Source organism: Anomaloglossus baeobatrachus, chromosome 2 (assembly GCF_048569485.1).
Source record: "Anomaloglossus baeobatrachus isolate aAnoBae1 chromosome 2, aAnoBae1.hap1, whole genome shotgun sequence".
NCBI classification, from domain to species: domain Eukaryota; kingdom Metazoa; phylum Chordata; class Amphibia; order Anura; family Aromobatidae; genus Anomaloglossus; species Anomaloglossus baeobatrachus.
In genome coordinates this window covers 220,513,611-220,526,224 of record NC_134354.1, presented here as the reverse complement: position 1 = coordinate 220,526,224, position 12,614 = coordinate 220,513,611, and the positions used below count along the sequence as shown (strand labels likewise).

Here is a 12,614-nt window from a genome sequence, read left to right as displayed (position 1 = left end):
CTAAGGTAAATATCGGGTAACCAACCCGATATTTACCTTGGTTACCAGCTCACGCAGCTACACGTGCAGAGAGCAGGGAGCAGCGCACACTGAGCGCTGGCTCCCTGCTCTCCTAGTACAGCACACATCGGGTTAATTATCCGATGTGTGCTGCAGCTAAATGTGCACAGAGCAGGGAGAAGCGCACACTGAGCGCTGGCTCCTTGCTCTCCTAGTTACAGCACACATCGGGTTAATTACCGATTGTGTCCTGCAGCTACATGTGCACAGAGCAGGAGCCGGCACTGACAGTGAGAGCGGCGGAGGCTGGTAACAAAGGTAAATATCGGGTAACCAAGGACAGGGCTTCTTGGTTACCCGATGTTTACTGTGGTTACCAGCCTCCGCAGAAGCCGGCTCCTGCTGCCTGCACATTTAGTTGTTGCTGTCTCGCTGTCACACACAGTGATCTGTGCTTCACAGCGGGACAGCAACAACTAAAAAATGGCCCAGGACATTCAGCAACAACCAACGACCTCACAGCAGGGGCCAGGTTGTTGCTGGATGTCACACACAGCAACATCGCTAGCAACGTCACAAAAGTTGTTTGTTAGCAGCGATGTTGCTAGCGATGTTGCTGTGTGTGACGGGGCCTTAAGTGTTTAAAATGGTCCCTCAGTCTGGTTCAGTAGGCTACACCTTCATGGGGAAGACTGCTTACTTGACAGATATCCAGAAGGCAGTCATTGACACATCCACAAGGAGGGTAAGCCACAAAAGGTCATTGCTAAAGAAGCTGGCTGTTCACAGAATGCTGTATCCAAGCATATAAATGGAGAGTTGATGTAACGCCTGCCTGGATCCACAGACTTAGACAGGCTGTAATGGACAGGCTAGAGGGAAGCCACTCGCCAAGCAGGACCCCCAGAACCCTGAAACCCTTTAACCCCTATACAGGGATTTGGAATTACACAGGACCCTGGAGATCACTACCTGTGGAAGGCTGCAGTCTGAGAGAGTAGTCGTCAGGCAGGGTCAAACAAGGAATTGCGGAACAGGGACAGAATCGGCAGGCAAAGACCTAATCAGAAACAAGCAGAGGTCAAAACTGGATCGGGCAGCGAGGTACAAAAACAGCAGGCAGAAGGGTAGTCAGGAAACAAGCGGTAATCAGCACACGAAATCATAGGACGAAACAGGAGCCAGAATTCTCAGAACTATCTCTGGCAGAGGTCAGCAGACAGGAGGGGAATTAAAAGGGGTGTGGTGTCTTCCCATAGGCTGTAGCTGAATGATGGTACCTCAGCTGGGAGACACCCGCCACCTACAGTCAGCCAGTGGCACTGCATATCCCCAGGAAACCCAGACCAGTGGATGAACGGAGCCTGCGCCCACTGGCGCCACTGGCATCGACTCCTCTCCCATCACCAGCACCATCCACGGTAGGAAGACGGCGTCGCCTGGCGATCGGAGCAGAAGTCGATGGAGCGGACTCCGGTGGTGACGTAACAGTTGAGTGGAAAGAAAAAGGTGCACAAGCAACTGGGATAACAGCTGCCTTGAAAGGATTGTTGAGAAAAGGCCATTCAACAATTTGGGGAGATTCACAAGGAGCGGACTGCTACTGGAGTCAGTTCTTCAAGAGTTACCACACACAGGTGTATCCAGGGCATGGGCTGAAAGTGTCACATTCTTTGTGTCAAGCCACTCATGACCAATAGACAATGCCAGAAGTGTCTTATCTGGGCCAAGGAGAAAAATAACTGGTTTGGTGTTCAGTGATCCAAGGTGTTGTTTTCAAATGAAAGGAAATTTTGCATTTTATTTGGAAATCAAGGTTCCAGAGTCTAGAGGAAGCGTGGAGAGGCACACAATCCAAGCTGCTTGAAATCTCCACAATCAGTGATGGTATGAGGAGCAATTTCATCTGCTAGTGTAGGTCCACTGTGTTTTATCAAGACCAAAGTCACGGCAGCAATCTACCAGGAAATTTCAGAGCACTTTATGCTTCCCTCTGCCGACAAACCTTTTGGAGATGGAAATTTCACTTTCCAGCAGGACTTGGCACCTGTCCACACTGCCAAAAGTACCAATACCTGGTTTAAAAAACATAGTATCACTGTGTTTGATTGTCCAGCAAACTCGCCTGACCTAAACCCCATAGAGAATCTATGGGGTATTGTCAAGAGGAAATTAGAGACACCAGACCCAACAATGCAGACAAACTGAAGGCTGCTATTGTGTCGCCCCAGGGACATCGATCCAGCTTCAGGGACGCAACAGGGACTTCTTTTAATATGGCAAAAAAAGGTATGTCAGATTTTGTATGTGTCGTGACGCCACTCACGGCTTGTGGTCAGGGATATGGATAACCGCCACTGCAGATTTTATGAGCGTCTGGGGCTGATGGGGTCTGCAGTCAGATGGTGTGGCCTCCCGTGAGTGAGGCGGGCCCCAGGGGTGTAGAATAACGGGTCCCAGAATAACTCAGGCAGAGTCCAAAAGTCTTTCAACTGCTTTTTACTCACTTAGTTGTTGTTATGGTGAGCTGACCCGGGCGATGCTGTGATAAACCAGGTTGAACCAGGGTTCCTTTGGACCAGTCTGAGGGTAACTAGTCAACTCGCCTTCCTAGCACTTCTATGTTCGGATAACCCCTGACTTGAAGTACCGTGGGGTCTATCCAGGGAGTCGCAACTGCTTTTTCTCCCCTTTTGGGACTGTTTGCCGGCAGTGTTGACCAGGTGAGATGGCTTCTGGCTCTGTCTCCTTATGGGTCCCTGCGTTGCTGCTGAGGCTCGGACTTTGTGAGGTTGGTGAGGTACTTGTAGTTCCCCTCACTGGCAGGTTTAGCAGATAGTTAAAACTGAAGTCTGCTCTAGGGACCTGTTCCCCATACCTGCCTAGTCACCAGGAGCACCTCTTCTTCTGACTACTGGGTGACCGTTCTCCCCCGCCAACTGTCACTACACCGCGCAGGGTCTCACTAGTGGCCGCGTGCTACTGCTGCGCTCACCACTACCAGACTGGCTCGCTCCACTCCTTTCCTTACAACCTCTGCACTTTAGCTGCCAGCCCCTCTGCTACACCCATTGATAAGAATTGAAGGCCAGACCCCTCTAGACACTGCCCAAGGGTCCCATCTAATGGTGTGGGAGAACTGGTTGCTATGTGTCTGTGCGTAGACACCTCATTCTGGCCTTTAGGATTACCTGGAAGTACTGTCCCAGCATGGGTGCAGTACTCAGTGGTGCCTGACCGGGTCAGGGGCGCCACACTATCAAAGCAACCTGGGCTTCCATAACACCTCAGCAGTGCCACAGGCTGATCGTCTTTATGTTACGTCGCATTGATGCAGTAATTCATGCCAAAGGAGCCCCGACCAAGTAATGAGTGCATTTACTGTACATACTTTTCAGTTGGCCAACATTTCTGAGTTAAAAATCATTATTTCAGTTGTTTTTATATAATATTCTAATTTTCTGAGATAATGACTTTAGGGTTTTCATTGACTGTAAGCCATGATCATCAACATTAACAGAAATAAACACGTGAAATAGATCACTCTGTTTGTAATGACTCTATATATGTGTTTCCCTTTTTGTATTGAATTACTGAAATAAATTAACTTTTTTATGATATTCTACTTTATTCAGAAGCACTTGTAAGACCCGATGACGCAATGTGGCCGGCCAATTACAGTAATGCCAGTAGCCAACATTACCATGTATGGCAGGCAATCTCCATGTGTTGATTGGCTCATTAACAGCTGCAAAACATGCGGGGAGTCAAACATGGCGCTCGAGCATTCGCAATACTCAATCTAGTAACGAATGTACCTGAGCACCCTTAATATTTAATCGAACAGCAAACATATGTGAGGATCCGCGATACTTGATTAAGTAATGAATGTACCTGAGCAACCCGATGCTTGATCAACTATTGAGCAGTGGCAAGCACGCTCGCTCGTCACAAATTCTAACTTTTAACAAAAGCTGAATTTCCCTCAAACATATGAAATGTATGTCCTACCTTTATTATTATTGTCATGAGAAAGAGAATTTTCTTTATCTGGCCAGGTCACTTTGGCAGACAGGTGTGTCCAAGGCCTATTGTAAATGCACCCTCTGTAATCTCTAAACACTGGTTAAACTTTCAGTGGTTTCCATAGAGATATTACCACAGCTCATTCAGCCCCTCCAGGGAGATTATTACAAAGGCTTTCGACAAACACAAAACCTGCTATGACCCAGAACAAGAGCAGCTGCCTCCAGGTACAATATGTCATCGGCTTTCTTTACTTGTTGTCCTCAAACTTTTAAATTGAGGAACACATAGAGCGGAAGACAAGTCCATGGGCAACGACAAGCCTTAATGTGTCTGTGTATCACACCCGGAAGTGAGAAGTATTTTAACTGCGTTACAAAGTAACTATCGGCCTTGTCTCACCTCCAGACTGCGCTTCTGCTTGCAGGGAAGTACATGCTACGGAGTACCTGGAGCAACGAGATCTCCCAGGTAAGGATTGCCAATCCCACTGATCAAGTGCACTCCTGTGTATTTAACCCTTTTTACTCCTCTGGTTTCATAACCAGTGCGTTCACCGATCAACTGTACAACTATCACTATGCATGCCGTCTCTTAAAAAGTCATAACTGAACTTTATTTCCGTCCTGAATTACAAATTATATATGTGATATAACTGTATATGATTTCATCTGAGACTGTCTGCTATTTATAGATATTACAGGGTCAATAATGCTTGGTGCCATGCTATACAGGTCCTTACCCGCTCGTTAATTTTAGCTGAATTAAGATACGTCAGCAACAAAACATTAGATTATAATATTATATTATTCAAATAATCAAATCTACACCAGGAGTGCTTTATAGTCTGTGTTACATTTCACAGATTTCACTGGGTGTGATACACTGAGCCCATGTCTGATTGATAATGTGTGGTAATTATATGGCTGTAAACAATGAGAATTATTATAGTCATAATGTAGCCTTAGTCATTATAACCCTGTCAGACCTTAGTTATATGATGCATAAGATCTCAAGTTATTTTTTGACTGTACATTCTATGGGTTTGTTACAAAAAAAATTGCTGAAAAATATCTGACACTAACCTGTATATATATGTGGTTTAGGTCTCGGCTTCATTTGCGTTTTACATGGATGAGTGCAATCTGAGAAAATATCAGATTACACTCGCACCAGTGTAAAACTATGGGGCTATGTCAATCTGCGATTCTTTTCTCATGCCATACCAGAATGAGAAAAGAATTGCAGCATACTGTCTCGTAGTGAGTCTCGGCTCACCGGTACCCATACAAGCCTTTGGGTGTGTGTGAAACATACAATTTACACAGAGACAGGCTGCGAAGATGAGGGAGAAAATGCTCTCTCCCTCTCCTCCGCAGCTGTGATCCAATCGCAAGTTCAGATCACATTCGCATGACACTCGGCTCATGCTCGCAGCAGAGCCTGAGCCGAGAATCATTAGCATATAATTTCTGATACTCTCACATCGGAAGCGATATGCAACTGGAACCGAGGCCTAAAGTATATACACCAAAAGGGCAAAATTATTGGGACACCTACACATTGCACCAAGAGGAGCTTTCATGACATTCTAAATCCATATACATTAATATGGATTTGGTACCCCCTTACCAGCTAATACTAACACTTTTGTGTGAAGACTTTCTACAAGATTTTGTAGTGTGTCTATGGGACTTTTCTCTTATTCAGAAAAGCATTTGTGGGGTCAGACACTGAGGTTGGGCAAGAAAGCCTGGAATGCAGTCTCCGTTCTAGTTCATCCCCAGGGTGTTCAATGGTGTTCTGAATTAAAGGGGTGGTTCACCCATATTTTTTTATTGTCTAGTTCGATATTATATTGAGAAACAATGTTTCTCTCAAATACCTTGTGTTGGCAATAGTGCCTGTGAGAGGCGCTATTGCAGACCGCTGTTCCGCGCTCTGGTGATGTCTCCGTCAAGTGCTGCAACGTCATCAATGTCATCAACGCAGCCGGCTGCATTCTTGTGTTTCACCGCTGTCACAGCCCATCTGCTCCCCCCCTCCCTCCTCCCTCCTCCCTGACAGCACAGAGCGTTGCGTCTCTTGCTTTCAGCGTTCTGGCTTAGTACCATCTGAGAATACAAAACTGGTATTAACCCCTTTATTACCCAGCGAGCCACTGCCATCACGGCCGCTGGATGAGCCGGGTAAAGCACCTGGAAATGGCGCTAAAAAACAATGCGCCATTTCCAGGGGCGGCTGTGGGCTGCCGAGAATGCCAGCCCCCAGCTACATGACTTTACCTGACTGGAGATCAAAATACGGCGGGAGCCCACGCATTTTTTTTTTTAATATTTTTTTAAATAAAAAAAAATTATTGGGCTGCCCTGTATTTTGAATGCCAACCAAGGTAAATCAGGCAGATGGAGGTGGCACCCCCTAGCCGTCTGCTTTATCTGCGCTGAGAATCAAAAATACTGTGGAGCGCTACGTCATTTTTTTTAATAATTTATTTATTTTTACAGTACCATAATGTCAGGCAATCAAAATACAGGGAAGCCCATTTTTTTCCAGTTATTTAAATAAATAAATAATTAAAAAACAATATGCATGGGCTCCTGCTGCATTTTCTATTGCTGGCTAAGGGTAATCAAAAAACTTGCATTACCTTAAAAATAGTATTATTTATTAACACATATGCCACAAACAAGGACACACATAAAAAATTTAGTGTGTTGAGAAGAAAGGTGGGAATTATTGTAATTTAACTCTCACTCTTCCTATCATACAGAGGTCAGCGTCCTAAATATTCGTGACACCCCCGTTCCGCGTCGACTCGAGTCCTGTACCTACCCTACCACTCAATCTATATATATCCTGTGCTCCTAAATCAAAGTGGGTAAGGTGAAACACCCAGGATAGAGCCCACAGGGATAGTGTGTTCCAACAATATAGAGATAGTATGTCCGTCAATATTTTGTCTTTTTTATCTATAAGGAGATCCATCTGTGTGTTCTTTGAAGTTTAAATAAGTCCACTTTTATTAATTGCCAGATACATCTGATGATTTAGCTATGATCCTGGAGGAGGATCTAAGTACCACAAGTTTCTCTATACTTTTTTATTAAAATGGTCAGTATATTACAATACAAGTGTTATGACCGGTTTACAGACATCCAAATTTGGTAACAGTGACCTATACATTATGTTTTGTTCTAGGTTTGAAGCTGTGATTCAAAAGTCAAGGATCCATGTTGTTATACCCCTGATGAGCCCCAATTATTAACAGGAGGGCGAAACGCGGAGGGTGCATCCTGGACAATCATACAGCATTAGTCATTTTTGATTGTTGATATTACTGCTAGTCGACTGAGTCAGGCCCTGACCATAGACTTAAAAAGACAAAATATTGACGGACTTAATATCTCTATATTGTTGGCACACACTATCCCTGTGGGCTCTATCCTGGGTGTTTCACCTTACCCACTTTTATTTAGGAGCACGGGATATATATAGATTGAGTGAAGGGTCAGTACAGGACTCGAATCGACGCGGAACGGGGGTGTCACGAATATTTAGGACGCCGACCCCCATATGATAGGAAGGGTGAGAGTTAGATTACAATAATTCCCACCCTTCTTCTCAACACAATTTTTTTTTTATGTGTGTACTTGTTTGTGGCATATGTGTAAATAAATATTACTGTTTTTAAGGTAATGCAAGTTTTTAGTTCTTGAATTAATAATCTACCTTAGTAATCTGAATCGGTTTTTAGCTAAGGGTAATTCAAGTAGCTACTGGCTGTTAACCCCCACTGCTTGGTTTTACCTTCACTGGCAATGAAAAATCCAGGGAAGCCTTGTTTTTAATTATTTTTTTAAGTTTTTTGCCAAAAAACTAAAAAAAAAAAATTACGTGGGCTTCGCCATATTTTTGTATGCTAGCCAGGTACAGTAGGTAGCTACGGCCTGCTCCCAACCCACAGCTGCCTATTTATACCCAGCTGAGAACCAAAAATATAGGGAAGCCATTTTTTTTAATTATTTCATGAAATAATTAAAAAAAAAAACGTCATGGGCTTCGCCCAATTTTTGTGTCGAGCCAGGTACAACTAGGCATCTGGGGATTGGAATCTGCAGCGCAGGTTGGCCCAAGCTTTCTTGCCCCCCCTCTGCGAATTACAGTTCGCAGCCGCCCCGCTTTCATAGAAGCGCCATCTTGTGGCGCTGTATCCAACTCTTCCAGCTGCCCTGGTGACGGGTGGCATGCTGGGTGATAAGGGGTAAATACTAGGTTTGTTTTACTAGCTAGTATTTAGCTAGAGATTATTAATGTCAGGCAAGTTTGACCCGGCCATTAAGAATCTCTAATAAAGTGTTAAAAAAAAGACACCACACAGAGAAAAAATGCTTTATTAGAAATAAATACACAGACACACTTAGAGACTCCATGTTTATTACTCCCTCTCACCCCTCCACGATCCTGGTCTTCTGTCTTCTTTCTCCTTCAACCCATGCAGCTCTACTATATCAGACAGCGCGGGATGGAGGAAGAACTCTGCTCCTCTCCGTGCAGTCTAATCACTCAATGATTGAGCAGAAGCTGCGGGTTGGTAAGCGGTGACGTCACCGCTGCCACCATTGCAATAGTAACCTGACGGGCGGGTTACTATAGCAACAGTGATCTCCGATCACCTGATTCCCGCCGACGCTATTCCCTGGCTGTGGCAGCCAATCCCTGCATGTGTATGGGGAGATAAGGTATGCACACCAGTGACTATGTAAGGGGAATACATGAAATAGCAGAAACTGCTGTGTGAATACTGACTTGAAAAATCCAATAGCTATATGTAAGAGTAAAAATGTGAAAAATGGAATCTGCATTACTGCCATGAACATATGAATCAAGAGAAATTTAGCTACTGAATTGATCAATGCAATAGAGCACCAACACTACGCCAAAGTATTTCTCTACGTTGGGGTCCCTAGCTTGTGTGTGTCCTCTCATGCAGTTAAAAAACTTACCGTGTATGGGAAGCTGAGACCCAGGCTATTTATGCGTATGATATGGATTGGCAATAGGTGTGGTTGGGGAGGGTTCACAAACGAAAAACTACTAACAAATAAGGAATAACGTTTGGAACACCATTCTAAGTCTGAACTGGGTGCATAAACCTAAAAAACATCACTATGGGGAGATAAGGTATGCACACCAGTGACTATGTAAGGGGAATACATGAAATAGAAACTGCTGTGTGAATACTGACTTGAAATATCCAATCCATATCATACGCATAAATAGCCTGGGTCTCAGCTTCCCATACACGGTAAGTTTTTTAACTGCATGAGAGGACACACACAAGCTAGGGACCCCAACGTAGAGAAATACTTTGGCGTAGTGTTGGGGCTCTATTGCATTGATCAATTCAGTAGCTAAATTTCTCTTGATTCATATGTTCATGGCAGTAATGCAGATTCCATTTTTCACATTTTCACTCTTACATATAGCTATTGGATTTTTCAAGTCAGTATTCACACAGCAGTTTCTGCTATTTCATGTATTCCCCTTACATAGTCACTGGTGTGCATACCTTATCTCCCCATAGTGATGTTTTTTAGGTTTTTGCACCCAGTTCAGACTTAGAATGGTGTTCCAAACTTTAATCCCTGCATGTGGGCTGACTCTGTAAAGAGCGCCGACATGCAGGGACTGGGAGCCGACCATGTGCCAGAGCATCTCGCCGGTATACGGCGCTCGCCAAGTATACCGAGTACTGAGATGCTTGGGCAAGCACCACGTACTGGAGAGATGCACTGACAGGACCATGCATGACGTCATAGCCATGTGACCGGTCTGTAACCAACGAGGTAATACAACGTGCCTGGTCATATGGGTATGACGTCATGCTATCCTAAGGTCCTATCATCAGTGCTGGTTACCGGGAGGGCACAGCGATGATCGGAAGGAGAAGCGGCGGGAGACAGAGTCTGCAGGACGCATCGCGGGACCTGTAAGTATAATGACAATGTTTATTATTAACTGTATTCTTTATTTTACAGCCCCCCACCCCATCACATAACTGTAAAGTCCAAGTTCGGTGTTTGGACTTAAGTTCGCGTTGTATCAGAACCCGAACGCGAACTTTACAAAACGTTTGGGCGAGGCTGCCGAACACTGAACAACAGGGGGGTTTGCCCATCCCTACATGTAAGTCATAGAAAGCTGAATAAAAGGATACCTTAATATTTACGAACAAATATCTTATTCCAGAGAAATACTAGGCGATGGTCAGGACTCTGATCTGCCTTCAGAGCTTATTTTAAATAGAAGGGGGAGTTACCAGTGTGATATGTAATGGCCACTCTCTAGTCTCCTGATCTCACTGCAGAGCTGTGTGTGATTATAACGGACAGATCTGCAGGTTCTTCTCAGTCCTTCGACTTCCATCTCAGAAGCAGCCAGTGTTGCAATATTATTGACATACAGCAGAGTTATGAGAGCTGCAGCAAATCTATTTGTGAGATAACAAATTCATCTCCAATGTTTTCTGCTAGGTACAAATCTCTTGATGGTAATGCCCTTTTCATATAAAATAAGCTCAGAAAGCAGATTCTCATGCACAGGGCCGGCCTTAGCCTGAATGGTGCCCTGAGCAAAACCGCCCTTTGGTGCCCACACCCTAATGATTTTTTTACCCAGTTTCCCAGGACACAAATGAGGACCTGGAGCCATTGTTTTTTTTATATCCTACAGAAAATTGATCTCTTCAAATGTACAATAAACTCCTTCAAATTTGTGCTGGAGAATCTGCACCTCAAATCCACATTAAAGGGAAGGTACACTCGGTGCTCAGCCCAGTGCAAATTGTTTGCAGTGTTTGAACAGCTGGCACTGTAGGTAACAACAGCATGATCGGATGTAGTATGCACAAAAAATGGAAAAACCATGCCATCCGCCTCCGTAATTGTTCTGTTTATTGCTGGCTGCATTTAGGTGCAGAGTAGGGCTGAGCGGATCTGAACTGTAAAAATCCGAATTCGCACGGTTTCAAAGATTTCCGGGTGCCGGACCCGGATCCGGAATTCAGGGTGCACTGGCAAAAATAATGAAAAACAGGAATAATACTTAGCGAGACTCGTTGTCATGGCGGCATACTGCTTCCGTGTCGCACATTTACTTCTTGTACTGTGCATCGTATATACACAGCTTTCCGTGTTTTCCCCGCCTACCGGCCATCCTTTCGTCTGTGATTGGTTCCAGGGAGACGCGCCCCCAGCCTGTGACAGTATCTGCTTGCCGTGCAGTCATCGCGGCTCCGTCATTGTCTGCATAGCCTGCGGTCATGCTCTATTGCCACTGGCTATGTAGCAGAGCTGAAGCGGTGTGGGAACTCGTGTGGATTATGCCAAACCTGCAGGGTGTTGGGGGTTAATAAAGAGGTGAAGGAGGGTGTGTGTTTTGTGCTTCATTCCAAATAAAGGATTTTCTCTGTTTGTGTTTATTTACTGTCACTTACAGGTTAGTGTGATGCAGGTATCTCATAGACGCCTGTGCCATTACTAACCTAGGGGTTAGTAGCAGCTGTGCGTCGTTTTTTAAAATAAAATAATTAAATGAAAAAAAAAGCCACATCACCGGCACAGCCGCGCACACTTCTGACAGGAGTGTGCATGTGTTTTTGTATACATGCATGCTCATGCTCAGAGAGCGTAGGCTGTGCCGGCTGATGTCATGTCAGACTTGTACGAGTCTGACAGCGCATCACCGACACAGCCTCATAATTATGACAGGAATGTACATGTGTTTCTGAAGACATGCACGTTCACCAAACTGACCCGCAGTCACTTGCACTGCTTTCCCCGCCCACCAGCCATCCTGCTGCCTGTGATTGGTTGCAGTCAGCTGACACGCTGACACTCAGGGTGGGGGCACGTCTAACTGCAACCAATTACACGCGCCGGGGGGCGGGCAAAACAATGAATATTGAATTGTCAGCTCCGGAAGGGAAAAGCGTGACCCGGAAGGAGTTTGCTGTAGAGTTGAGCGATGTTCGAGGTTCGCCAATTTCATGTTCGAGTGATTTTGGGGCTGTTCGAGATCGAACTCGAACGCGAGCTTTTTGCTAAAAGCTCGACAGCTCAAGTTACGTTCGAGAACGGTTCAATCAGCAAAAAGCCTAGCTAGTTACTAGCTGGCTTTTCACTGTAATAGTGTGAGTCACTCTGTGATTCACACTATTCTCAAATTTCAGCGTATAGTGTGCGGGGGGACGCGTTTAGATCAGTGCTGCTGGGATAATGGCGATCGCCATTTTTTTTTCCCCCTAAGTGCGTGTGCAGTGGGGCGGGCCAGCATGTCAGCCAATCCCAGACACACACACAGCTAAGTCTTTTTTGCCAGACAAGCAAGGGCATGTGTCATAGGCTGTCCATGTCACATTGCATTATAAATATGGGCATTTTCTCTCATGGCGCCATTATCTGCTTTCTGCGTGTAGGTGACAGTCACCGCTCACGCAGCTCCTGTCGCCGCTCCGGCTGTGTACACTATACACACAGCGCTCTACAGATTAGGGACAGAAGTTTATTTCAGCCCTTTTCAGGGCT

The 12,614-nt window shown here is 45.1% G+C and overlaps 1 protein-coding gene across 1 annotated transcript in view; it reads left to right on the top strand.

Annotated features, from left to right (window-relative positions):
* The first annotated feature begins 4,268 nt into the window (after positions 1-4,268).
* LOC142289715 (uncharacterized) overlaps positions 4,269-12,614 on the top strand; it is a 133,647-nt gene continuing 125,301 nt past the window's right edge. The window contains exon 1 of the mRNA XM_075333637.1: positions 4,269-4,497. The gene's annotated coding sequence lies outside the window, so the exon portion shown is untranslated. The remainder of the gene's footprint in view (positions 4,498-12,614) is intronic.